The 26,285-nt window shown below is 39.1% G+C and overlaps 1 non-coding gene across 1 annotated transcript; it reads right to left on the reverse strand.

The window, feature by feature from the left end:
* Positions 1 to 21,567: 21,567 nt before the first annotated feature.
* On the reverse strand, positions 21,568 to 21,675 carry LOC122232117. The gene has a single exon (XR_006209478.1). It is a non-coding gene; the product is annotated as a U6 spliceosomal RNA (small nuclear RNA).
* Between the last annotated feature and the right edge of the window lie 4,610 nt (positions 21,676 to 26,285).

The following is a 26,285-nucleotide window of genomic DNA, read 5'->3' on the forward strand; positions in this document are numbered from 1 at the left end:
TCAGATCTGTGGACTCCCAGAAGGTCAATGGGACAGCAGGAGGGTGACGATGTCTCCTGAAGCTGGATGCAAAACATGGTGCGGATGAGGGTATGTTAAGTTTTTCTCTGCCTCCTGGAATGTGGGCATCCTCTCTGCCTGTCTCACTCTGACCTGGCCCTGAAGGCTCACCTCCCATCCTACCTCCTCCTAGAAGTCTTCTTCCAGCCACCGCACCTCCCATCTGTCCTGCTCCTGGGAAGCTCTGCTACCCTTGGGTTTTTCTCATCTATATCATTCATCTTTCCTTTGACACCCTTTGATCTGATTTCCCAGTATATTGGGAGGTTCTGGAGGGCAGGTGCCATTTGTGCCTTCTTGCTGTTGTATTTCCAATATAATGCACTGTAATGGGAGGACTTGGGTGAGTATTTGCCTATGTGATTGCTATTGAGAATGTCTCAGTCTTAGAGGATCTCCCCCAGCACTGTCCACGTGATCCGAAAAACCTCCCCAAGTATCTCCCCTATTCATCTTGTTCCCACCTTCAGGCCAATAACCTCAGTAGATTATACTGGTGCTTCATGTTTCATTCCACATTTCACATTTCCATAATCCCATTTCCATTATACATTTATCTCTTCGGTATGGAAGGAGAGTTGAGATCTGGACCTGGGCAACAATATTTCTAAATACTGTAAGATTGTCTGATAAAATTTGTCTGAGGTTGTAGGTAGTATTTGTTTAGTGTCATTGAATAATAAAGAAATCTCCTGAATATGCTTGAATCTACCCCCCAAAAAACAGGTATTCACTAGAGAAACGTGCCTCCCTCTCCTTCAGTTACACCAAGATAAAAGTATTGAAGATACATAACATGAATGTAGAGGCCTTGCTTTAGATATGTATAAGCCACTCAGCATGTGTGTGCATAAGTGTATTTGCATACTTAATGCGTTTTTATACCATTTGTAAGCTATTTGTTCTCCACCTCTGTTGTAGTACCTATCAGAATCTGCTTTATCTTAAAACTGTTTACATACTTGTTTGTCCTCCCTAAATTGGACATTCCGGGGCACCTGGGTGGCTCAGTTGGTTAAGCGTCCAACTTTGGCTCAGGTCACGATCTCATTGTTCATGGATTCAAGCCCCACATCGGGCTCTGTGCTGACAGCTCAGATCCTGAAGCCTACTTTGTGGATTGTATGTCTCCCTCTCCCTCTGCCCCTCCCCCACTCTCTCTCTCTCTCTCTCTCTCTCTCTCAAAAATAAACATTAAATTTTTTTAAATAAAAAATAAAAATAAATAAACAAATTGGACATTCCAAGGTATGGAAGCCAGAACTCTTTTTTTACTTGGAGATATCCACCGGGTCGAGCATACACAGTACTTTGCATATGGAAGGTTCACAATAAATTCTGGCTTAATTTGAAAGAGGACATTCATAGTAATATTACATATTAGGAGATATTCATTCAAGCGCTACAGGCTTTGGCAAAAAAGCCATATCGAGTTCATGCTTACTTAAACTGCTCTTTCCAGGCAGATAATGAGTGTCAGGGAGGTTGCAATTGCCTATCAGCAGAAATGGTGTTTCTTCCCACTTGGAAAACATGGCCAGTGTCACCAACATGGACAGTTGTAAAGCAGAAAAGACTTGGCGTCCCAGTGGGCTGTAATTTACTTTCCTCAATTAATGTGCAAGCAGGTTCTTCCCAAACGATTCCTTAAAAGACCGTGTGTCTCTAAACTGTCATGGACAGAGTTTTGTATTAGATTAAAGGCCAAAAACGATGCTTTCTGGCTCCATTCTACCCTTTGGCCAGTTTTAGTGCAGTTAGGTAGCACATCTCCTGCTCCGCAGGAGCAGGTGCTGGTGACATCTGAGTCAGTTAAAGCCTTGGGTCAGGTTGAGTACTTTCATTTTCTGTCAAGCATCTCAGAAACCAACATCCCAATGCAAATGGGACCAGAAAGCACCTATAAGAAGCATAGATTTCTGATTGAAGTGCCTTCAGGAGGGGTCTGAGAACCCTCTTCCTTCACCCACAACCCCACGACACCTTTCCTCTTAAATCAAAGTCAATATACCGAACTCTTAAAAAACTTTTCTAATTATGTGAAATTTTCCTCCCAATGAAGAATGGGCTTCTTTGAAGTTTATCTAACCACAAAAACCTTTTCATATAGATGATCTCTGGGACATAGACCAGGCAGAAGGACTTGGGAACTGAATATATACTATTGTCTTTTCCTGATTTTAGGATACATGTGTCCTAAAGCACTTTATAAAACACAAGTCCAGCCACTTTCAAACTGAGGACACTATCCACCTACTGCAGAATGAGTAGGCTTTTCTATCCCTACTTCACTTATAAGGTTTACCCAATAAGTTGCCCATTTCCCATCCTGTCTCATCCAGGTAGTTGGCTGCTCAGGAAATCTCCAAGAGTATTTACTGGTTAAATATCCAAGATCAGTGTTCCCTTTCTAGGCTCCAACACATAAGCTAAATCCACTCAAGGTATTTTTCTTCATCTCGCACAGATCTATGTGGGACACTCTATAATTTTGAAGTGCCTGGCAAATTACTGTCCATTTAACATCCAGCTACATTCTATTTAACTCCAGTTTACTGTAGAGCGCAAGACAGTAACACATCTGATTAGAGTAACTACTCAGAGGAATTAAGTTATGGGTGTCTCTTAACATATGCTTAGCCTGAAGAAAAGCAAAAGCAGCTATCCAGATGTCTCAGGAACTACCAGGAGATAAAACTTCCCCTTAGATAATGATAACGTGGGCCTTCATTCTGGAGGGCTCTTCTGCCAGAAAACCTATCACGCTTTGTGACTACGGGCGCACTTCACTCTCAGGCCCCAACTCCACATCACAAGTTGTAAAGGTTGTTAATACATGGGGAGGCTCCCAGAAAGAATGGTGGGTCTACTTGGTGAATCTATAGCGAATTCATAGTTCGCTCTTGACCTCGTAAAAATGCAAATGAATAGGTAGTGACTTTGCGATGGAAATTAGGCAAAATGTAAGTTTATATTCCTTTCTCCAAAATTCCTTCTACCAAAATATATTATTTGGTATAAATTCGGAAGTTTTCCTTCAGCCTCATCTCTACCAGGTCAATGATGCTCATATTTCAGTCAGGATCACCTGCTTTGTTTGCAAACACCCAGGTTCCTAGGCTCCTTTTTAGAAGTTCTCAGTTGGTAGCACTGAGGTAGGCCTCAGAACAAGCAGGTGTGGCTCCCCCATCCCAAGTTGATTCTGCTGCAGATGAGCCTTCTCTTTAAAGACACACACTCTCAGGGCACCTGGGTGGCTCAGTGGGTTAAGTGTCCGACTTCAGTTCAGGTCATGATCTCCTGGTTCGTGGGTTCAAGCCCCGGATCATGCTCTGTGCTGACAGCCCAGAGCTTGGACCCTGCTTCAGATTCTATGTCTCCCTTTCCCTCTGTCCCTCCCCCCCCCCTTTCTCTCTCAAAAATAAACATTAAAAAAATTGAAAATAAATAAAGGCATGCATTCTCAGCTCTAAGCCAATGGTTCCCAAATTTTAGCAGGCATCAGAATCTGAACAAGGAGAATTTATGAAGACACAGATTTCTGAGCCCCATCCTCAGAGTTTCTGATTCAGTAGGTCTTGGTGGGGCCCGAGAATTTGCATTTCTCAGTCCTCAGGTGATGCTGATGCTGTTGGTCAGGGATCACACTTTGTAAACCACAGCTCTAGGCTAAATTAACATGTCTGTTCAATCCAACACAAAAAAATTCTATATTCCCAAAGCCTTCAGGGTCCCCTCAAACCAGTCCCCTACATACCTTTCCATTTTCATGGGAATGCCCACTCTTGAGGTACCTTATCACCTAGCCAACCCAGGCTCTTTGATGTTCCCTAAGGGTTCAGACGTGTTTGGGCTAATGCCTCTGCTTGTAACATGGAAATCGTATGTGGTTTGCAAGGCTCAGAACAGATGATCTTTTTGAGAAGACTTCCCCTACCTCCTCTAGTCAAAAGAATTACTCCCTCCTCAGCATCCAGAGTACCCAGTATTTAGCACGGTTTTTACCTAGTTGTTTATATCTGTCTTCTCCACCGAATTTTTAGCTTTCAAGAGTGGGTTTCAGACAATTTAGTATTCTCCCTGAAGTCTGGCAGAAAGCATGCTAGCAGAATTAAAACTGAATTGACCTACGGCCTTTAATAAGTGTGATGCACAGATCTCTGAGGGTACCTGAGACCCATTCAGAGCTGGGACTAAAAGGTCAAAACTATTTTCATAATAATAGCAGCACATATTGCTTTTTTGCTGTTTTGATATTTGCAGTGATGCATGCCATAATGGATAAAAGTGCTGACACTTTAGTATAAATCAACACAGGGCCCACGCTATGTTAGCAGTCACTGTGTTCTTCACAGATACGCATTCACACGGAAAAATCAAAACAGCCAGTTTGACTTAAAAACATCCTAAGGAAGCAGAAAACTCTATTAATTTTATGAAATAGCAAGCCTTGATTACAAATCTCTTCTGTGTGATGGAATGGGAAGTTCACATAAACACTTTTCTTCACACCCAAGTGTAATGGCGGGAGAGGAGAAGCACTTTTATGATTGTTTGACCAGCAAGCTAAACCAGCTGCGTTTGGTGTTCTCAAATAAACACCAGCTTTATTTGAAAGAAGGAATGACAAACTATGGCTATTCAGACTTAGGCATTTGACAGACACTATCTCAGAAATGATCAAAGTAAACCTGTCACGTCAAAAACAAAAAACAAAAAAGACAACCAACCAACAGCATTTGTTGCCAATGGCACAATTTGAGCTTTCTGGGAAAAATTAGAAAATTCATCACTATGAGCTTGACAGCTCCCTAATACTTGAAGACTTATGGTATTAACAAATGTGATTTTTTGATATTGTATGATGAAATGTGTCACCAATTGGAAGATGCTGATAACCCAGTGAACCAATAGTTTTGGTGTGACCAATGTGTGACATTACAGGGTCATGCACTCAAAGAAGACTCAGTCAAGGTGTAATGTATAACAACGCATTTTAGGGACACCTGGGTGACTCAGTCAGCTAAGCGTCTGACTCTTGACTTTAGCTTAGGCCATGATCCCAAGGCTGTGGGATCAAGCCCCACATCTGGCTCTGTGATGACAGTGTGGGGCCTGTTTGGGATTCTCTCTCTCTTTCTCTCTGCCCCTCCCCTGCTCGCTCATGCACTCTCTCTCTCAAAAGAAACATTTAAAACAACAACAATGCATTTAATAGAAAAGACTCCCAAGAGGTTACTGATATGGTTTTAGATAGATTCCACATTACAAAAACACTTTGAAGGAACCTCTATTTGAGTTTCAGTGTAGTATCAAAGAACTACATCTATAATTATCTGAATAGACAATTTAAAATATAACAAATACTAAAACATCGTTTTCAACTATGTATTTGTATGAAGCTAGCTTTTCTCCACGTACTTCAAAGTAACATATCAAAACAGATTGAATGCAGAGGCAGATATAAACCCCAGCTGTTTCCTTTTAATCCAGATTCAAAAGAAACTTAAAAAATGAAAAACAATGTCACTCTTCACACAATCGTTTTGTCTGAGGAATGTAACTTTTTTAATAAAAAAAAAAAAACCAGTAGATATATCAGCATGGGATATATCTTAATTTTAGAGGAATTAATACGTGACATTTTTATATATATTTAATTTCTAATAAGGTAAATATCTTCAGATGGAAATCCAAGCTTTTGGGGGTTCTCAGTGATTGTAAGAGAATTCAAATTTCCTGACACTGACACATCTAAAAGATGCCTCTTCAACCTCTCCGCACACCAAACTGTAAAAGACATAGGCTTGCCTTCTCAAACATATCTGATCGGGTGGCCTGCAACAAAATCCTGAAAGCCATGGGGTAGCTTTTGCCTTTGTTGTTTCTGGGGGCCTTTGAAGAAGAGGTGGCCGGGGCGCCTGGGTGGCTCAGTCGGGTAAGCGTCTGACTCTTGGTCTCAGCTCAGGTCATGATCTCACGGTTTGTAAGAGGGAGCTCCACCTCGGGCTCCTAGCTGACAGTGCAGAGCCTGCTCGGGATTCTCTTTCTCTCTCCCTCGCTCTCTGTCCCTCCCCCTCTTGTCCACTCGCTCTTTCTCAACCTAAATAAATAAACTTAAAAATAAACTAAGGAGGAGCGGGCAACCTCAGCTTTTCTCGGAGTCTCTCATCCACAGAGATGAGACTTTTCTCATCCACAGAAAACATCCTGTGCCTGTTTTCTGCTGAAACTGCAGTATTTAAGTCATTACTTTTCCATTTCCAAACAAGCTGGCATCGTATGTCTTGGTCTCACTGAGGAAGGAAAGGTGATATTTTCTACTACAGAATGTCAAGCTCCAATGCTGCACTCCAGTTACGTAAAATGTGATCGTCCAAGGGGGGATATTGGCGAAAGTGTACACCAGACCTCTCTGTACTATTTTTTTTTTTTTTTTGCGTCTTCTTGTGAATTTGTTAAAATAAAATGTTATTTTTTTTTAAATGTCAGGGTGCCTGGGTGGCTCAGTCGGTTAAGCATCCAACTGCAGCTCAGGTCATGATCTCGTGGTTGGTGACACAGAGCCCGGGATCAGGCTCTCTGTTGTCAGTGCAGAGCCCCCTTTGGATCCTCTGTCCCCCTCCCTTTTTGCAGCCCCCCACCCCCCACTTGCTCTCTCTCTCTCTCAAAAATAAATAAATATTAAAAAATAAATAAAATGTTTTTAAATAAACTTTTTAAAAATGTCAATCTCCAGCTAGCTTAGCTTGTGAGAGAGAGTTTTCTGCAGACCCTAACATTGCCATGTAGAAAGGGAGATCCTTCCTCGGCAAAGGTGCACATGAAACCCTTGTCCCAAGGTCAGAGATATATTTAGGACACAGATGCAGTATTTTTCAAGCCATTATGGGGAATGCATGGGATTTCCTAAAAAGTCTCTAAAAATATTTCCCTGGACCTGGTCTTAACTTACGTACTTAGCACTGGCTCCTGTACCAAGAAGTGAGAATAAGAGAAAGGGAGAGAAAGGGACAATGCAGAAGATGATAGGAAAGAAGAAAGGGAGGGAAGGAAGAAAGACAAGAAGGAGGGAGGGAGGGGAAAAGAAAGGAGAGGAGGGAGGAACGGAGCAAGGCATTAACTGAACATGGCCACCAGGTTTTAGGCACTGTTCTTCATATGATTTCTCAGAAAAGGGGACATTAGGGCATAAAAGTGTTGAGTTAGTTTCCCACTACCAAATAGCCAGTAAGGGATGGTTCCAGGCTAACTCTGTCCACAGCACATGTTCTTTCCAAAAGCTGTCTTGCCTCTCTTCCAAATGCTTGCCAGCTTTTAATAGTGACAGAATGAGGGATGCCTGGGCGGCTCAGTCGGTTGAGCGTCCAACTTCAGCTTAGGTCATGATCTCACAGTTCGTGGGTTCGAGCCCCGCATCAGGCTCTGTGCTGACCGCTTACTCAGAGATTCTGTCTCCCTTTCTCTCTGCCCCTCCCCCGCTCACGCTTTGTCTCACTCTGTTTCTCAAAAATAAATAAATTTTTTAAAAAAAATTTTTAAAAATAGTGACAGAATGAAACAAAACAACTTCCACAAACTAATGCAAATCCTCAAATACTTTCACCCTGTGGGACACAGATTTATGTACATCACCTAAAGAAGGTCCAGATCCTTTAGAAATATATAACAGAGAGAGGATGGCCTAGCTACTATTAAGTAAACCTGTACTAGGTTTATCATAAAATCACCAATGATCAGTAGTTTTATTAAGCGTTGGTAACATCTATTGAAAGCAAGGTAATGCATGGAATTTTTCATTCCAGGGAAGACTTTACACTGATACTTTGATAGCAAGCATTTTAAAGGGCTTTTTGGGTGACAAGGAAGGAACGTGGAGTTTTAGAAACATGTCTCTCAGATAGTTGTAATTATCCCCACTTACTGGCTAAGGAAATGACAGTCCAGAGAGATAAGTGATTTGCTCAGGCACATAGCTTGTAAGTGGCCAAGCTTGGTGGCAAATCAAGATACTTTAACTCCCAAGCCCACACAATTAATCTCTACATATTAGCCAGCGTTGTAATTAACCATATAATGTTGGCATTATCTTAAATCTGGACCATTAGATATAATAATTAGAGACTACATAATTATATCTTAACAAGAGGTCGGTATACTACTATAATTAATATCATTATTCTAAATCAAAAATAAATTATTTTTAAGTCATTTGTAACTGAGACATATCCAAAATCACACAAAACACTCCCACCTACTGTAAGATTGAAGTAGAATGTATTCTCTAATAAAAACAACAATAACCAGCCACCAGTATGCACTTGGTATCTTTCTAAATTTTCATGTCACTATTATACCCATTTTGCACCCATTGTTTAGATGTGACTGAGGCACAGAGAGGCTATGGAATTTGTGTAAGATCCTAAAATGGGTATATGAAGCTATGTTTCCAACCAGCGCCTGTGCTCTTAAACAATGAGATCTGTTAGTGCAAGCAAAACATACACATATGCAAGCATGCACACAGACATACACATACATATTTAAGTTAAAAATACAGGAAGACACAAGACTACTGGTATGGACTCATCAAAAATGTCAATGGCGTGGGAGGCAGGATGATTGCTCTAGAAGAAAGATTAAAGATAAATGACAATCAAATGCAAAACAGGATCTGTAAAGGGATCCTGGTCTGGAGAAAACACAAGATACACAGGACATTTGGAGACAATTTTGGAAACTTGGGTATGGACTGTATATTAGATAATATTATTGTGTTAGTATTACATTTCTTGAATGTCTTTTATAGTTTTGTGGTTATATAAGAGAATGTCTGTGTTCTTCAATACTGCCTGCTAAAACATTTGGGGATGCAGTCTTGTGCTATCTGCAACTTTCTATCAAATAGTTCTGAAAAGGGGTGCCTGGGTGGCTCAAATGGTTAAGTGTCAGACTTCGGCTCAGGTCATGATCTCACAGTCTGTGAGTTCGAGCCCCGCATCGGACTCTGTGCTGACAGCTCAGAGCCTGGAGCCTGCTTCAGATGCTGTGTCTTTCTCTCTCCATTTCTCCCCCACTCACATTCTGTCTCTCTCTCAAAAATAAATAAAGCTTTAAAAAAATTAAAAAAAAATAGTTCTGAAAAGAGAAATATATATATATATATACACACACACAGTGTGAGAGATAAGGCAGAGTGAAATTAGACAACATAGATATGGATACAGAGAGAGGGAGAGAAATGTATTTATGTTGACAGACACACATACACACAGAACGAATGATAAAGAAAATGTGGCAAATGTCAAATAATTGTATGTAAAGATTTCTTCCTCCCCAAAATCTAGGAAGTATAACCCTTTTAGCTATTCACTCAAACTTTCCCTGGACTCCATTTTTCTCATATGCCAACTTGAATATAAATTTTATCTATTTATTTATTTAAATTCAAATTAGTTAACATATTGTGTAGTATTGGTTTCAGGAGTAGAATTTAGTGATTCATCATTTACTCAAATATATATTCTTGCAAATATAAATTCTTGCAAAATAACTCTCCCTTGAAATCCTAAACAGATTAATTCCATTCTCGAGGTTCTAAGCTCCCTCCATCCTGAACAGTTCATTTTCTCCTGGCTTATCTCTCTTAAAAAAACTGCATTTTTTTCATGTCTCATTCTGGATGAGTTCACTCATTTTACTCACTAAGGTGCTATTAACCAAGGCAAGTGGTAAGAATGGATTATGGGTTCCTGGAATTGACTGCAGGGAGTAGTCTGCAGGACTTTAGGGATTTCCAAGATTCTCCCAGAAATGGAAACATTTAATAAAAGATCCATGTTTTTCACTATCGTTCTATCTGCGTGCTAGTCTCTCATTTTCTGTTGGCTTTTTACCAACAGGAATAAAGTTGGTTTCTGACAGGCAGGGATACTCACCACTATACTAATGAGGAAGACACTCAAGTTGGGTTCTGATTTTGATATCTTGAGGCTTAGTTTTGGAAACTGTCTTCTGCCTCAAAGCATTTTTCTAAAATCTCTAATTTGAAGCTTTTGTGGAAAGGAAGGGTATTCACAGATATCATCTTGGGTAACTTTGCAGAATCTTACATGTGGATCCTGAAGAAAATTGATGCAAATTATACCTACAGGTGATGAAAAGAGAAAGTATGTCCCTTATGAGACCTAATAGTGAGTTTTCAAAATACAGTCACCTTGTTTCTCGAACCAGTCAGCAAAAAGGGGAAAACACACATATCCTATTACTTCTAAATTTTATTTTTGCCCTTTGCTAATGGCCATGGTGAATTTTACATCTTACCTTTGGTCAGTTGGTCTCTTACTTTCTCAAGTCATTTGATATTAGTTTCTTTGAGGTGTTATAAAATGAATGAGACAGAGGCCTGGAGGCAACACCGAGGACAAGCTTGCAGCAAGTGAACTTGCTTTTCAAAATGTGGGGAGTGCTGAAAACGGGTACTCACGGGGTCGCAATCACAAATCCACACAGCAGTCAGAAGGCGACATGAACAACTTGAAATGAGTCTGTATATAAAAACTCCCCTTCCCTTTAACCATTAGAATCTTTCCATCGGTTCCCCTAGAAACGCGGGGCTCTCTCAATTTAACTTTTATTTTCTCACTTTGAATAGCAACCTGGACAAAGAAAAAATATTTGTCTAGTCTCAGAAGAACAATGAAAGTGAAATAATAAATAACAGCTGGCATGTGCCTGGCTTCAGGGTCAGGGAGATAACAAGGAGCAGAGGAGGGAGCGTACACCATGTAAGAGGGAAGCCACTGCTCAGAGTAAGGGGGCTGTCAACAGGTGGGAATGAGAGCCCTGTGGAGACATTGTTTTGTTTTGTTTTTTTTGTTTTTGTTTTTGTTTTTGTTTTTGTTTTTTCAAGAAAAGCTGCACAGATACATTTTAGGGTAAAATCTCCCAACTTTTTTTTTTTTAACGTTTATTTATTTTTGAGACAGAGAGAGACAGAGCATGAACGGGGGAGGGTCACAGAGAGAGGGAGACACAGAATCTGAAACAGGCTCCAGGCTCTGAGCTGTCGGCACAGAGCCCGACGCGGGGCTCGAACCCACGGACCATGAGATCATGACCTGAGCCGAAGTCGGACGCTTAACTGACCAAGCCACCCAGGCGCCCCCCAACTTTTAAATTCCATATGATGCAGTAATCCCCCTTACTGGGTATTCACCCAAAGGAAACAAAAACTCTAAAGATATATGCACTCCTATGTTTATTGCAGCATTATTTACAGTAGCCAAGCTACGGAAGCAGCCCAAGTGTCCATCAATAAATGAATGGCTAAAGAAGATGTGGCACATATATTCAATGGAATATTATTCATCCACAAAAAAAAAGAATGAAATCTTGCCATTTGTGACAACATGGATGGACCTAGAAGGGGTTATGCTAAACAAAATAAGTCAGACAGAGAAAAGACAAAAACTATATGATTTCACTTATACGTGGAATCCTCAAAAACAAAACCAACAAGCAGACTCTTAAATACAGAGAACAAAGTGGTGGTTGCCAGAAGCAGGAGAGGAATGCAGAGGTATAAACTTCCAGTTACAAAATAAGTCAGTCATGGAGATGAAAAGTTCAATGCAGAGGATATAGGCAATAATATTGTAATAACACTGTATGATAACCAGTGGTGATGACACTTAGTAACGTATACAATTATTGAATTATTACGTTGTACATGGGAAATTATATGATATATATTATAATATATAACATTATATATAATATATATAACATATATAACAATATAATAAAACACTGTGCATTAATTACACTTCATTTGAAAATCAAAATAATAAAAAAATTTTTATTTATTTAAAAAAAATTTTTTTTTATTTATTTTTGAGACAGAGAGAGACAGAGCGTGAACGGGGGAGGGTCAGAGAGAGGAAGACACAGAATCTGAAACAGGCTCCAGGCTCTGAGCAGTCAGCACAGAGCCCGACGTGGGGCTCGAACTCACGGACCACAAGATCATGACCTGAGCTGAAGTTGGCCGTTTAACCGACTGAGCCACCCAGGCGCCCCTAAAAAATTTTTTTAAAGCTCTCAATATTTGAAAAAAAAGTACATGAACTGCATTCAATTTCATTGCTAATGTTGCCATTTATAGCATCTGCTTCATACATAAATGAAGTGACATTCTATCAGACATCAAAAACTGCACCATGTGATTTGTTCAGATTGCAATAGCAGCATTAGAGATTTAACATAACCAAAAGTATAATTTCCTGGAAGATTTGTGTAGTTGATGAAAATGGCAGTAGCCCCCTTTTTAAAAGGGCGTTTGGGGGCGCTTGGGTGGCCTAGTTGGTTAAGCATCCGACTTCGGCTCATGTCATGATCTCACAGTTCATTGGTTCGAGCCCCATGTCGGGCTCCAGGCTGACAGCTCAGGGCCTGGAGCCTGCTTCGGATTCTATGTCTCCCTCTCTCTCTGCCCTTCCTCCACTCATGTTCTGTCTCTCTCTCTCTCTCTCTCTCTTTCAAAAATAAATAAACATTTTAAAAATATTTTTTTAAGTAAACATTCTAAAAATATGTTTTTCAAAAGGTATTTATAGGAAGAGTAAACATCAGGACAATTTTGAGAACAATCTCACTTCCAGGAAGAGTGTAAAATCCCATGACATTCAAGATCTTGTGGCCTTTTTAATTCAGGAAGACAATAAAACAACTGACTCAAGTAAAGGAATAATTCCCACTTGGCCTGAGATCATTGACCAACTTCCTGTTTAGAGCTGGATGATAAAGGGCAGGAGCACGACTGCAGAAAACAAATCACTTTCTCCCAAGTACAGTTGGGGATGGGTGCCATGAATCTCCACGGACAATGGTAAGGTCTGCCTCCTCCTTTAAACACTGAGCGATGGTGTTTGCCTTTCAGCCGAGTAGAGCGTGCTGTTTGCCATGGCAGTCACCTCCTGCCCACACAAAAAGCCCTGGCACACAGGATTTTTGCGAATTGCCTGCCCTGCCCTACAATTATTAGACAACAGGAGACGAGGGGAAGAGGGCAAGGAGAAGGAACCTGTTACCTGCCCAGCTCCTCTCTTTCTCTCATTGTAAATCCTGAGTTAGAAAGCAGCCTCTGCTCTCCCTGTTTCCCCCGTGCGGAGCAATAGTTGGCTCATGAGTCCAGCCAACAAAGGAGCCCCCCAGATATGGGAGAAGGGCCGGAAGGGCTGGGGGAATCCACCGGCCATGGTTCTCTGGCAGAAGCTGGTGCCACCAGCACCCACACTGCCCGGTGTCCCATCTGTGGTTCAGCCCCTCTCAGCCTTCCTGGAGGCTTTTCCCACTCCAAGAGAGAGCAGCCTGTTTGATGTTCCATATGCTGGACAGAGAGAGAGAGAGTACATTCCCTTTGGAATTAGACAGAGAGAGAACAACAGATCAAATGATAATTTCCTACATTTTGCATCTTCCCCCCACTTTCTAGCTAACAGCCAGGGAGCTGACAATTTGTTCCTGTGAGTGACAAGATTTCAGTGCCTCTTCCCATCTTTGCTCGCAACAACTTACCCCACCCCAACGACGTGCCTCCAGACAGGGGGAAGCTAACTGCTTGGAGGGCTGGCTGTAATAAAAACAAGCAGGGGCTGGGAGCTCATGCATGTTGCAGAGGGGATCTGTGTTCCCAGCCTGCAAAAGGCCAGTTGCAAAGGTGCCAGATAACAAATAGGCCAGCGGTTCAGTAGAACAAAAATACTTTGTTCCTTCTTTCCTCTCCTCCTCGCCTTCCAGCCTTCCCCTGCCTTCCATTCTCCTCTCCTCCCGTTCCCTTCTGTTTTTTCTCTCTCTCTCCCTCTCCCCCTCTTTCTTTCTCTCTCTTTCTTCTCTCTCTCTCCTCTCCCTACTCATGAACATTGAAATTAGTGTGTTTAAGAGATTTGGAAAAAAACAGCATTTCAGGGGTCACCTGGGTGGCTCAATTGGTTAAGCATGTCAGGTCATGATCTCCCAGTTCATGGGTTTGACTCCCACATTGGGCTTTCCGCTGCCAAAGGATCCTCTGTCTCCCCCTCTCTGCCCTTCCCCCATTTTGTCTCTCTCAAAAATAAACAAACATTTTTTTTAAAAATGAAAAAAAGAAATCAGTTTTTGGGAGTGTATTTCCACTTCCCAAAGGGCTCATCTTGACCCCTCGGGTCCCAGCAAACTAGTGGTGTTTTGTTTTGTTTTGTTTTGTTGACAGGCCCTACCCATAGCCACACCCTACCTTGAGATGCAATTGAATGGAGGTCCACTGTGCCTGTGGTTGCAGCCGGGAATGTATTTCACAAAATTCCCAGTAGCTCTTTGTGACTTGAGATTAAAGACCAGCAGCAGCCAGTCGAGCACAGCTACGTTCTGTCATTACCAGCAGCCCTTACTTTGGTCTAGCAAAGAACTTGACGTTATGAGGGAGCTCTGCAAACACCTTCTAGAGGACAATCATTGGAATCACTGTTCTCTTAGAAGCACAGTTCTGAAGGTCTGAAGCCAGGAAAATGTCCTACACTTGTGTCTTTCCACATGAGAAGTATAGAAGAGCGTAAATGACAAGCAAGAAGAGGGGCAGGCTCACAGAAAGTTCTTGCTTCCAAGCTGGAATAAGAAAGGAATGAAATGATAATAAAGATAATGCTTTAGAAAATCTCTCTGAGCAGGACTCCCTCGTGTCAGCATGTCTTTATGACTGTGTTGAAGGTAGCTAGTAGGCCAGGCAAGCTGCGGCTGCTTCATGCCGAGACGCGGACGGTAATGCAAGCCCATCCTGATAAACTGGGAGCAGGTGATCTGGCGTATAGGTGCTATTACTGAGGCCATTTGGCCGCCTGACCTGTCTCTCGGTCACCCACAGAATTCCGGATCCTTACAGTTTACAACTTGGCTTTTCAGATGTTTACAAAGCATCAGGTTTTTGTTGGCTCAGAGGGAGACCTGGCTGGAGGCTTCTGTTCCATGAACTAAATGCCAATGTCTAATAGTTGCTAGACTCACAGAGGTGCTATGATGTCATGGGCCTGCTTGGGCTGGGGCCAGTTTTGTGACCTTGGAGATGCCCTCACTTCTCTGGCCCTAGATCCTTTAGTTTCTAAAATTAGGGGAGAAAATGTTTTTTTCTTGTTATAATAGCTTTCTTGAGATATAACTCACACACCATAAAATTTACCCTTTTAAAAAGCATACAGTTCAGAGCTTTTTAGTATAATCACAGAGCTGTGCAATCATCACCACTATCTAATTTTAGAACATTTTCTTCAACCCAAAAAGAAACTATGCCACTTTAGCAATCAATCACATTTCTCCCTCCCCCTGGTCCCTGGTGACCCCTAATTTACTTTCTGCATCTATGGATTTGTCTATTCTGGACATTTCATATAAATAGAATCATACGTCCTTTTTTGTTTGGCCCCTTTCACTTAGTATGTTTTCAAAGTTCATCCATATTACAGCAGGTACGAATACTTCATTCCTTTTTATGGTCAAGTAATATTCCACTGTATGGTGTATCACCTTCTGTTTATCCATTCATCTGTGGATGGACATTTGGATTATTATAAATGGCTATTATAAATGGTGCCTCTATAAACATTCATGTAAAAGTTTTTGTGTGGACATATGTTTTAATTTCCCTTGGGTATATACTCTGGAGTGGAATTGCTGGGTCATATGGCAACTCTACATTTAGCATTTTGAGAAACTGCCGGTATATTTTTGGCTGCACCATTTTACATTACCACTGGCAGTGTTGAAGTTTCCAATTTCCTTACATCCTCATCAACACCTGTTATTGTCTAATTTTTTATTTTAGCCTTCCTAGTGGGTTTGAAGTGTTTTCTTTTTGAAGTATCATTACGTACAATATCCCATTAGTTTTAGGTGTACATCATAGTGATTTGATATTTTTGTATATTATGAGATGATCGTCATGATCAGTGTAGTTACCATCGGTAACCATGCAAAATTATTACAATATCGCCGACTATATTCCCTATACAGTACATTACATCCCCACGACTTATTTATTTCATAACTGGGAGTTTGTACTTCCTAATTGCCTTCCCTATTTTTCCCTGTCCCCTCATCCACTCTCCTGTCTGATAACCAACAGTTTCTTTCCTAGATCTATGAGTCTGTTTCTATTTTGTTGTTTTTTAGATTCCACATATAAGTGAAATCATATGGTATTTGTCTTTCTCTGACTTATTTCACTTAGCATAATACCTTCTAGGTCCATCCATGTTGTCACAAATGGAAAGATTTCATTCTTTTTTAAGGCTCAGTAATATTCCACGATATATACATATAGCACTTCTTCTTTATCGAATCATCTAGCAGTGATCACTTGGGATGCTTCCATATCTTGGATATTGTAAATAATGCTGCAATAAACATAGAAATGCATATATTTCTTTGAATTTGTAATTTTGTTTTCTTTGGCTAAATATCCAGAAGTGGAATTGATGGATGGAATGATAGTTCCATTGTTAATTTTTTGAGGAAACTCCATACTATTTTTCGTAGTAGCTGCAAGGGTTTATATTCCTTCCAACAGTGTATGAGAGGTTCCTTTTCTTCACATCCTTTCCAACATTTAATTTTTTTTTGTCTTTTTGATAATAGCCAATCTGACAGGTAGGAGGAAGTATCTCATTGTGGTTTTGATTTATTTCCCTGATGATCAGTAATATTGAGCATCTTTTCACTTGCCTGTGGCTATCTGTATGTCTTCCTTGCGAAAATATCTATTCGAGCTCTCTGCCCATTTTATAATCAGGTTGTTTGTTTCTCATATATTAAGTTGTGGAAGTTCTTTATATATTTTGGATCTTAACCTCTTATTGGATATATGATTTGCAAACATCTTCTCCTGTTCAGTAGGTTGCCTTTTCATTTTGTTGGTTGTTTTCTTCACTGTGCAAAAGCTTTTTAGTTTGATGTAAGTTCATTTGTTTGTTTCAGCTTTTGTTATCCTTAACTGAGGAGACTGGGCCAAAAATATGTGTGTGTGTGTGTGTGTGTGTGTGTGTGTGTGTGTGTGTGTATCAGAGATAACTACCTATTTCATCTTGTAGAAATTTTATGGCTCAGGTCTTACATTCAAATATTTAATCCATTTTGAATTTATTTTTGTATATAGAGTAAGCAAGTGGTCTAGTTTCATTCTTTTGCATATAGCTGTCCAGTTTGCCCAACACCATTTGTTGAAGAGGCTGTCTTTTCCCCATTATATATTCTTGCCATCTTTGTCATAGATTAACTGACTATGTATGAGTGGGTTTATTTCTAGAATCTCTATTCTATTCCATCGATCTATATCTGTTTTCATACCAGTACCATACTGTTTTGATTACTATAGCTTTGCAGTATGTTTTAAAATCAGGGAGCATGAAACCTCCAGCTTTGTTCTTCTTTCTCAAGATTGCTTTGGCTATTTGGAGTCTTTTGTGGTTTCATACAAATTTTGGGACTCCTTGTTCTAGTTCTGTGAAAAAAACCTTTGGTATTTTGATGGGATTGCACTGAATCTGTAGATGGCTTTGAGTAATATGGACATTTTAACAATATCCGTTCTTCCAATATATTAGCATGGCATATCTTTTCATTTATTTCCATTTATTTCCACTTATTTCCATTTGTTAATGGAAGAATTTGTCTTCAATTTCTTTAATCAATGTCACAGCTTTCAAAGTACAGGCCTTTCACCTCCTTGGTTAAATTTATTCCTATTTTATTCTTTTTTTTTTTCCTTCCAAGTTTTTATTTAAATTCTAGTTAGCTAACATACAGTATAATATTAGTTTCAGTATAGGATCTAGTGGTTCATCACTCACATACAACACCCAGTGCTCATCACAAGTGCCCTCCTTAATAGCCATCACCCATTTAACCCATCCCACACCCACCTTCCCTCCAGGAAACCTCAATTCATTCTCTACAGTTAAGAGTCTGTTTTGCAGTTTGCCTCTCTCTATTTTTCCCCTGTGTTCATTTGTTTTGTTTCTTGAATTCCACACATATAGTATATTCCATATTATATATGGATATATATCCATGGAGATAGATATATATATCTATATAAATAGAAAGAGATAGATATAGATAGATATAGAGATATAGATATAGATATAGATATAGATATAGATATAGATATAGATACAGATATAGATATCACATCTTCTTTATCCATTCTTTAATCAGTAGACACTTGGGCTGTTTCCATAATTTGGCTATTGTAGATAACGTTGCTATAAACATCAGGGCATGTGCCCCTTTGAATCAGCACTTTTGTATTATTTGAGTAAATATCTATCTAGTAGGGCAATTTCTGGGTCGTGGGGTAGTTCTATTTTTAACTTTCTGAGGAACTTCCATTCTGTTTTCCAGAGTGGCTGCACAAGTTTGCATTCCCACCAAGAGTGTAAGAGGGTTTCCTTTTCTCTGCATCTTCACCAACATCGGTTGTTTCTTGTGTTATTACTTCTAGCCACTCTGACAAATATGAGGTGATATCTTATTGTAGTTTTGATTTGTATCTCCCTGATGATGAGTGATGTTGAGCATCTTTTCATGTGTCTGTTAGCCATCTGTATTTGTTCTTCGGAAAAATGTCTATTCATGTCTTCTGCCCATTTTTCAACTTGATACAATTATTTTCTTCATTTCTCTTTCTGATAGCTCATTATTAGTGTGTAGCAACACAACCAATTTCTGTACGTTAAGTTTGTATCCTGTGACTTCACTGAGTTTCTGTATCAGCTCTAGCTGTTTTTTGGTGGAGTCTTCAGGGTTTTCTACAGAGTATCATGCCATCTGCAAACAGTGAAAGTTATACTTCTGCCTTTTCAACTTTGATACCTTTTATTTCTTGCCTAAATCTTGTGACCAAAATGCCCAAACAATGTTGAATAAAAGTGGCAACAGTGGGCACCCTTGTCTTGCTCCTGATCTTAGAGGAAAAGCTTTCAGCTTTTCACCATTGAGGATGATATTAGCTGTGAGTTTGTCTATGTGGCCTTTATTTTGAGGTACATTCTTTTTTTTTTAAGTTTATTTATTTATTTATTTATTTATTTATTTGTCTGGGGGCGGGGGGACGAGTGGGGAGGGGAAGAGAGACTGGGACAGAGAGAATCCCAAGCAGCCTCCACACTGTCAGCTCAAAGCCCTATGTGGGGCTCAAACTCACCAACCACAAGATCATGACCTGAGCCGAAATCAAGAGTCAGACGTTTAACTGGCTGAGCCACCCAGGCGTCCCTACATCCTTCTATACCCACTTTGTTGAGAGTTTTTTATCATAAATGGATGATAAATTTTGTCCAATGCTTTTTCTGCATCTATTAGGATAATCATGTGATTTTTATTCTTTATTTTGTTGATGTGGTATGTCATGTTGATTAAGTTACAGATGTTGAATCACTCTTGAATTGCTGCAATAAATCCCACGTGCTTGTAGTGTGTGATCCTTTTAACGTATTGTTGAAATACTAATATTTTGTTGAGGATTTTTGCATCTATATTCATTATGGATAGTGGCCTGTAATTTTCTTTTTTGTTGTTGTGTCTTTGTCTGGTTTTGATATCAGGATAAAACTAGTCTCATGAAATGAGTTTAGAAGTGCTCCTTCCTCTTCAATATTTTGAAATAATTCGAGAAGCACAGGTACTAACCACTTTAAATGTTTGGTGAATTCATCTATAATATTGTCTGGTCCTGGACTTTTGGTTTCCGAGAAGTTTTTAAATTGATATTTCGATTTCATTGCTTGTAATCAGTGTTTTCAGATTTCCTGTTTCTTTGTAATTCAGTCTTGGAAAGTGTGTGTCTCTAGGAATTTATCCATTTCTTCTAGGCTATGCGATTTGTTCATAGTAATTGATATAGTATATAGTATATAGTATATAGTATATAGTATATAGTATATATATAGTATATAAATAGTATATAATTGTTCATAGTAATCTCTTGTGATTTTTTTTTCTGAAGTATCTGTTGTAACTTCTCTTTCATTTTTTATTTTATTTATTTGGGACTTTTTGCTTTCTTTTCTTGATAAGGCTGGCTAAAGGTTCATCATTTTCTTTTTATCTTTTCAAAGGACTGTTTTTAGTTGCATTGATTTTTTAAAATTTTTTAGCCTCTATTTCATTTATTTCTGCTATGATCTTTATTATTTTCTTCCTTCTACTAACTTTGGGTCTTGTTTCTTTGTTTTTGTTTTTGTTTAATTCTTTTAGGTGTAAAGTTATATTATTTGAGATTTTTCATGTTTCTTGACGTGGGCCTATATCACTATGACCTTTGCTCTTAAAAGTGTTTTTGCTGTATCCCGTAGGTTTTGGAAAATTGTGTTTCCATTTTCATTTGTTTCAAGGTATTTTTTGTTTTGTTCTTTGATTTCTTCATTGACCCTTTGTTTGTTCAGAGGCATGTTGTTTAGGCTCCACATGTTTGGGTTTTTTCTAGTTTTCATCTTGTAATGGATTTCTAGTTTCATACCACTGTGGCCAGAGAAAATGCTTGGTATGATTTCAGTCCTCGTGTGTTTATTGAGACTTGTTCTGTGGTCTAATGTGTGATCTGTCCTGGAGAATATTTCATGTGCACATGAAAAGAACATGTGTTTTGCAGTTTTTGGATGAAGTCTTCTGCATACATTAAGTTCATATAGTTTAATGCATCATTTAAAGCCAATGTTTCCTTATTAATTTTCCATCTGAATAATCTATCCATTGATGTAAGTATAGTATTTAAGTTCCCCAATATTATTGTATTACAGCCAATTTCTCCCTTTATGTTTGTTAATATCTGCTTTATATATTTCAGTGCTCTTAGTTTGGGAGTATAAATATGTACAAATGCTATATTTCCTAATTTGAATGTATAAATTTACATGAATGTTATATCCTCCTCTTGGATTGACTCCTTTATCATTATGTAATATATCTTCTTTGTCTTGTTACAGTCTTTGTTTTAAAGTCTGATATTATTTAATATGAATATTGCTACTTCAGGTTAATTTTTGTTTCCATTTGTATGGGATATTCTTTTCGCCCTTCACTTTCAGTCTATGTGTGTCCCTAGATCTGAAGTGAGTCTGTTATAGGCAGCATAGAGAAGGGCCTGAGTTTTTTTAATCCATTCAGCCATCCTATGCCTTTTGATTGCAGCATTTAGTTCATTTAGATTTAAAAGAATTATCTATAGGTATACATTTATTGTCATTGTGTTCATCGTTTTTTGGTTGTTTTTGTGGTTCTTTGTTCCTTCCTTCTTCTCTCAGTTCCTTCCCTTGTGGTTTGATGGTTTTCTTTAGTGTTATGTATAAGTTCCTTTGTCTTTATTTTTTGTGTCTTCATTATAGATTTTTGGTTTGTGGTTATTATGAGGTTCATATATATTGACCTATACGTATGGAAGTCTATTTTAAGCTGACAGTCATTTAAATTCAAATGCATTCTAAAAGTAGGAAGCCCCTCATTAATTTGCATGTGATCCTTGCGCAAGAGTCATGCTAATCTTCTCTGTATCATTCCAATGCCAAAGTGAGAAATTGATCAGTGATTGTCAAAATGACAACCCAGAGTGAAAAGTACATTTTATTATAGGACCCAATATAAATTTAATTTATATATTTAAATTTAATAATTATAATATGTACATTAAATAACTGAAGTGCAACATTTTATGAAACAGTATTTACCCTTACTACCTGCAATATACTTCTTCTTTTCTCTGTCTTTATTGCTGGTGGTGACTCATTAAATTAATTTCATGACATGCTAAGCGGGTTACAACCCATAGCTTAAAATCTCTGATCTAGATCATTAATTCATTCAACAAATATTTATGCAACACCAACATGTGCCAGGTTGCCAGGTATTGTTCTAAGTTCAGCAGAGAATTAAATAGACAAAAATTCTTGCCCTTATAGAGCTCACGACCTAGGAGTGGGATTGTATATATATGTAATATGTGACATGTATGATATATCTCCATAAACTATAAGGTATGCCAGATGGGGTAGCAGATGTTATTGATGCCCCACCCAGAACCTGGAATATCGTATCATATCATATCATTATTTTGGTGTGCTTGTTCTTATTCCAGGAGCCAAGATCTGCATGTTTCGCTTTGAGACTTTTTCCAAAGTCACAGAAGGCTTATTTGTGTACCTTGGGTAGAAGCAGAAATTAACACCCCATTCCCAAGAAGCCTACAGCCAATGACTAATGGAAGTCAGCATAAAAGTACCCCGGCTTCTTCTCCACTTGAGTGGGGTAACTGGAGCATATCCCAAGAAACCACTTCTACTTGAATTCTTGGCACAAAGTCTACTTCAGGGGTAACTCAAACTGTGAAAGAAGATGATGCGTGCTATTATAAGAAATAAATAAGAAAAGAGGTTAGGGGGTGATAGAGGGTAATTTTAAATGGGGTAATCTGGGAAGGCCTCACCTCACTGATAAGAAATAAGTGATATTTGAAGAAAAGCCTAAAGGCGGTAAGGGAGAAAGATATGTGGATATGGAAAAGAGAGAATGTTTCAGACAAGGGGGACAGCAAGTGTAAAGGCCCTAAAGCAAGAGTAAGTAGACCAGTGCAATAAGCTAAATGTCTGTATCACCCCAAATACATATGTCGAAGCCTTAACTTCCAATGTGATGGTATCTGGAGGTGGGCCTTTGGGAGGTAAGTAGGTTAAAATGAGGTCATCAGAGTGTATTCAATGATGAGATTAGTGCCCTTATAATGAGATGAAGGGAGCCAGCACTCTTTCTGCCATGTAGGGATACAGCAAGAAGGCAGCCATCTATGAACAAGGAGGAGAGCTCTCACCAGAACCCGACCATGTTGATGCCCTGTCTCAGGCGTCCAGAACCAGGAGAAATAAATCGCTGTTTAAGCCACCCAGTCTATGACATTCTTTTACAGCTGCCCTAACTGACTAAGACAACCAGAGGAATGACAGCAGGCAAAGACAGGAGATTCATGGGAGAGGTCACAGACAGAAGAGGCACCTCTAAGAAGACACTTTTAACTTCACCATTTTGTTTTTCGACCATATATTACCAATTGAGGGTTATGACATCAGGAAACCTGATTCAAAAGTATACCATGTTATTTAAAGTCAGGAAAATGTGGTAATAGCAGGAAAAGAAGCTGAAAGAGGTGTCAGAGGTTGTGTGTGAACATTTTAAAACTTCTACCAACACTCATGTATGGTTTGTTTTTTTTTTTAGTAGGCTTTCTAAAAAGAAAAACTAAAGTAAGCTTTTTATATTGACTTGCATGGCTTCCTATTATTAATTACATCTTATTGCCAGGCTTCAGGGGTGCCCTGGGAGCTTTCACATTTTCTAATCCTTTTAATTGGCGGCTTATGAGCGATGCAATTGTCCTTTGGCATTAATGTTCTCATCTAAAAAAATGGGCCTATCAGCCTTGACTGCCACTGACACCATCATACCTGTTTGGTAAACACTCATCCATTCTCTTAAGGAGGAGGAAGGGTCAAAAGAACAGTGAGAGAATAAAGGAGGTTGAGAAATAATTTTTGGGTTGTTATGGGAAGAAAGAACTACTTTTTTATGCTCACATTTTAGAGAAGGGAATTCCTTCTATGCTAATCCAAACAGAGGACTCATCTTTGCTTAAACTCTTTCGGCGATGGACTCCTCACTGCTTTGCAAAATGATCATTCCAATTCTCAGGCCCCATTGATTATATTAAAAGTTCTCCATTACTTTGAATTAAATTCCAAAGAACTTTCTAAGCAACTCAGAAGAAGTATCTCTTTCATGTGACAATCCTTTATATGACTGAATAAAACCAACCCACTTGCCTCGTTTTTCCTCCACCAAGCATCATCAGATCTATAGGACATTCCACATATGGTTACAAGCACTTGAACACAACTTAGATGATTGACTTGTCAAAAATTATGCTAATCATAAATGTTACTGCACACCTAATGCTCCTCTAAGTGTTTTTACTTCAATTACCTTCTTTAATACTCAAGCAGTCCTATGAGGTAGGTACAATTACTATTCCTATTTTGTAGATGGGGACAATATGAAACAAAGAAGTTAAATAATTTGCCTAATTACACATAATCAATGAGAAGTGGACCCAGACACTCAAACTTGCTAGTTTGCCTCCAGAGCTTATATTATTCACTATCATTCTGTTCTACCACCTGTCAAAAGTTCAGAAATAACAGAAGTAAAACCAATGAACCACTGTTAATTGTGCACATACCAAAAAGAAAATTTGCAAACCAGGAACACTCAAACCAAAACATGGGAGGAGGCTCAAGGGTATATTGTTATAAAGCAGCTTATATCATGAGAAAGCAGTGATTTTATTATTCGCAGTGATTGGTTATAATACTAGAATTTTCTTAAAGAATGAGGAATTGATCAATGGTTATCTCATATCAACCTTGAGAAACAGTTTAAATTTACTTATGATTTTTAGAGACACAAGCAAAGAGTGACCCAGGTCAAATAAAAGCTAAATTCAGTTTTGTTTGTATGTCTTAACTGGTTTTGTCTGCTCAAGGAATTTTCAAGGCAAGTATCTATTTGTTTTTTATTTTAACATACCTATCCACTAACAAACCCAGGGTTAGTGAGGAAGAGTCCAGACTAAGACTCAGGCCTTCTGGTTCCCAGTCCAATGCTCTTTTCACCATGTCACATTACCCTGAATGTGGATAGAACGCCCTGGGGAGAAAGTAGGGGGGGTTGAGGGAAGGAGAACTGGATATAGAATTCCCAAACCCCAATCCCCAGAAGAACTGGGGAAATCCTTTGAGTTTTCACTTCTCTTACCAAAAATAACCTTCCCTATTTCTAAATTTAGTCAGAAAAATGCACATTGGCAAAGACAAAAAGGTAGTCTTGCTCTAGAAAAGACTTCTAAGATTCTCCCTAATTCCCACACCTTGGGCCTCAGTGAAGATGAAGATCAGGGAAGTTTCAATTCAAACCAGGAAGGAAACAGTGGCCTCCAGCCACAGATCCTTGTCACCTGAGGCTGTTGAGATGGTGAAAATTCACTGCTGAAAGCTTCCTTTGTGTTTTATTTTCCTTCTTCCGCAAAGAGCTGAGAGGTGGAGTAAGGAGAAAGGGGTGGGCTCAGCTTATAAAGCTGACTCTGAAAGATTTCATCAAGAAAGTGAACGCTTAGGAAGGACACATGAAGCAAAATCTCAGAGAGAGAAACCAAGGAAGAACACAGAAATAACAATTATCAATAGTATTATCCTATGGCAGCAGCAGGACTATCTATTTAGCATGAAAGTCAGCTCATGTCATGCTACTCAAGGCCTCAGTGGTTTCCCTCTTCCCTCCCAAGAGGAAACTTAACTTCAGAAAGGCACTGCATAGTCCTCGTTCAGAACTCTGCTCAAATTGTGTTTTCGAAGGGGCTCATCTTGACTCTCTGACTAAATTCAAACTCTCCCTATCTTGCTTCTCTGTTTTACCTCTTAATATATACCACTACTTAACATGTGGTTTATTTGTTTGTTTTTAGTCTCTTCTCCCCCAAGCTCCAGACTATAATGCCAGGGAAAACATCTCAGACTAAGTCTAATTTTTTTCCTGCTATAATCCAGCATATAAAACTGAAACTGGTAATGGTTGATGGATGGATGAATTAATGAATGAATGAAAAAATGAATGAACATGGGCACCTGGGTGGCTCAGTCAGTTAAGCCTCTGACTTCAGCTCAGGTCATGATCTCAGAGTTGGTGAGTTTGAGCTCCCCCACATCGGGTTCTCTGCTATCAGCACAGATCCCGCCTCAGATTCTCGGTCTCCCTCTCTCTGCCCCTCCTCTGCTTGCTGGCACTCTTCTCTCTCTCTCTCTGTCAAAAATAAATAACATTAAAAAAAATGAATGAATGAAACTAGGAGTAAAAAAAGAAAGCACATAGGTAAAGATAGTAACAAAAAGATGAATAATCTCAACAGTAAGGAGACCTGAAAATGAGGTTTGTCACCCAAAGATGGACAGGAAGATGGGGCAAGATGAGAGGAACTGATAAATCCTCAGTGGCTAAAAAAAGTAAGAATGTTCATCTTATCTGCAAACCCAACCGAAGGCCTGTATTTTAAGAGCTCTTTCTCTCTAGTCTCACATACACAAAAATGATTCTGATAGCTTTTA

This window comes from Panthera tigris, chromosome A1 (genome assembly GCF_018350195.1).
Source record: "Panthera tigris isolate Pti1 chromosome A1, P.tigris_Pti1_mat1.1, whole genome shotgun sequence".
Lineage (NCBI taxonomy): Eukaryota > Metazoa > Chordata > Mammalia > Carnivora > Felidae > Panthera > Panthera tigris.